Source organism: Penaeus japonicus, unplaced genomic scaffold (genome assembly GCF_977035675.1).
Source record: "Penaeus japonicus unplaced genomic scaffold, GWHDUDI00000001_assembly GWHDUDI00000005, whole genome shotgun sequence".
In the NCBI taxonomy this organism is placed as follows: Eukaryota; Metazoa; Arthropoda; class Malacostraca; order Decapoda; family Penaeidae; genus Penaeus; species Penaeus japonicus.
This window is the reverse complement of record NW_028234407.1, coordinates 3,065,628-3,068,843: the sequence shown is the minus strand read 5'-3', so window position 1 is coordinate 3,068,843 and position 3,216 is coordinate 3,065,628. Positions and strand designations below refer to the sequence as shown.

At 34.7% G+C, this 3,216-nt stretch overlaps 1 protein-coding gene across 1 annotated transcript in view; it reads right to left on the bottom strand.

Annotated features, from left to right (window-relative positions):
• The window catches only part of LOC122258604 (potassium voltage-gated channel protein Shaw), a gene marked incomplete in the record, with an annotated part of 68,423 nt that overhangs the window by 27,334 nt on the left and 37,873 nt on the right, over positions 1-3,216 (bottom strand).

Below are 3,216 nucleotides of genomic sequence, written 5' to 3'. Positions count from 1 at the left end.
CAGAGGTCATAAGTTCGTTAGTGGATGTTAACATTTTCGGACTTTTCGCTAGTTTACACTGTGGCTTATCGATAATACAGATCGGGATGGTAATGTTAAGAAAAGCGACTAAAATAATCGGATAATACAATGCAGAAGAAAGATGGCGGCGGACTTGGTCGCAGCAGAAACAAAAGTAGATACAGTAAAGTGGATAAATAGATAAAAAACACGTAAAAAAGTCCTTTAAACTTTCTCTTCTGACGAGTAAAACTATATTAGCTTTCCTCTTTCTTATTGTAGCTGTATATCACTTATAATCACAGCTATTGCAATATTCATCGGAGGATAAGCAGAACTGTGATAGTACACTTCAACAAAACAAATCCAGCTGTTGCAATCCTTATCATTTTATACTTAAAAAAAAAAAAAAAAAAAAAAAAAAAAAGAAAAAAAAAAAAAAAAAAAAAAAAAATATATATATGTGTATATATATATATATATATATATATATATATATATATATATATATATATATATATATATATATATTCCCCTTTCCAGAAAACCCAGACACATATTCCGTATCGGCGTCACTGCATTTCACAATTTCTCTTTGAGTTTTGAGTTTACATAGCGGCTTAACAACATCAAGCCATATATATATTTAAAAAAATATATATATGCTCGCCTTTGATACGATGGTGTGACCTCTAGCTAGCTGTGTGAGTGCATTATCTAAACACTCTAGAGTATTAAAGTATAGATGCTAGATTTTAGGGTCACGTTTGAAGTTTCTGTTTGGCTTCCGAGGTTCATAAAGGAATTTGAAGTCAAAATAGGAAATCGCTTAGGGATGGTCGGATCATGATTTAGCTCTTTACTGCTCATATTATGTTTATCTACGCTCGTAAATGATCAACCCACTTTTAAATAAAAAACTAAGACTACAGTCAATAAGTCCACACCAAACTCTCTTATACAATTCTTCTCCCTCTTTCTCTCTCTTTCTTTCTCTCTCTCTCTCTATCTATCTATCTTTCTATCTATCTTTCTTTCTTTCTCTCTCTCTCTCTCTCTCTCTATCTATCTTTCTCTCCCCCCCTCTCTCACTATCTATATATCTATCTATCTATCTTTCTTTCTCTCTCTTTCCCTCTCTCTCTCTCTTTCTTTCTCTCTCTCTCTCTCTCTCTCCTCCTCTCTCTACTCTCTACCGCACTACCTCTCTATATGTCAGCCTCTCTTAGATACTCCCTCACTCTCTCTCAGATTTCTCTCTACAACCCATCTCGTCCTATCCAAACTATCTCTCCAGACTATCTATATATGCAGTCATCGCTATCATATCTTTTTCACTCCGCGATCCTCTCTCACCCTCCCCTGACTATCTGTTCTCTATTCTCTCTAATCATCTACGCCTATCTCTTTCGATCCATCCTACCCTCACCTATCTATTATGTCTAGGCTGTCTCTCTTCTATACGCCCTCTCTCTCTCTCTCTCCCATCTCTCATCCTCCCTCTACCTAACTCATCTCTAATCTCTCTTCACCTCCTCTCTCTCTCTACACATCAACACACACTAACTCTCATCTCTTAATTGTCTTGCATAATGATGAGTATGCAGGGCATAAACAGTCGCGAATGCACTATAGTCAAATCAAAGTATACATGCATGGTACAAAGTTCGTTCCCCAGTTGTATTCTGTTTAGATAGATACATATAGACAAAATCAACATATTTCATTTGTATAAACATATTGTTAATTTCTTTGAATTTAAAATACGAACTTAAGTATTAAGCATACATATGACGTCATATACATTCTATAATCCGAAATATGGTACTAGTTAAAAGATAATAATATTGCAAGTAGATATTATCGATATTGTATATGATATTATTATCATTAATTAAAATGTTAAGTTATCACCTTTATACTCTTATTATAATTAGTGTCATCATCACCCACAGCTATATCTTATTCACTTTCATATCATTGTTATCATGATTATAATTATTATCATTATCGCTTATTGTTATCAAGTATTATTTTAGTATCATTACTCACAAAAATCCATCAATACACCACTCATGTCAGACTACCTTCCACGACTACGTCGTGCTTACTTAGGCACGAGGAATTTCGAACTAACCTTTGTGCATATATTGGTCAGTTGTGTCTGTTATTAAGAAGTTACTTGGTCGCGTTTTTGAACTTATAACTCGCATTGTTGTTGTTATTGTTGGTTATCAAGTTTCTTGCTTTTATTATTGTTCAATCATTTTGTTATTAAAAGCTCATTGAGATTATCACTCTATTGTTATTATATATTGTTATCATTATTGTTATTATTATCTATTATTATAGTATTATTCCTGCGCGTAGTATTCATCAATTATTTATATTAATACTATTGCTGATACATTCATCTCAATGGATATCTCCTTCTATTACCTCACTATAAATTTTTATCAATATTGTTATCATCACTCCATAATCAATCATATCATCGATCAGAGAATCCGATTATCATCGGTCTCTCCTATCATTATTATTGTCTTAACGCTAATCGAGATTATAAAAATTATCATTATAATCATCATCATCTAATGCACCTAATAAATTATCATTAACATCATTATCTTCACGGCCACTATCATCATTCTACCTATCATCCCCATTATCGTCATCATAACCATTACCGCTAAAAAAAAAAACAATAAAAAAAAAATTCACAATACACAACAACAATCTTAATATCCAAAGACCTCACTAAGATCATCAACATCACAATATCCTCATCACCCTAATCATCATCGATCGCCATCACCATCACCATCATCATCACCATCATCAATTTCTTCATTTCCTTACCCTTAGCCAAGTCGAGGATGGGGGGAGGGAGGGAGGGGAAGGGGGAAGGAGGGGGGGGGAGGGGGAAAGGAGGGGGGGGGGGGGGGGGGGGGGGGGGGGAAGGGGAGGGGGGGGGGGGGGAGGGGGGAGGGAGGGGGTGATAACAATAGTTCTCGTGGTGTTCTTTTTGCCAACAGATAATGGGTCTTATAATGATCGTGTTCGGATAGGCCTGTGTCTTCACTTCCTCCATTTCTTCTTCTTCTTCTACTTCTTCTTTTTCTTTTTCCTTTTCTTCTTCTTTTTCTTCTTTTTTTTCTTCTTCTACTTTTTCTTCCTTTTCTTATTTTGTTTTTTCTTCTTCTATACTTTTTCTTT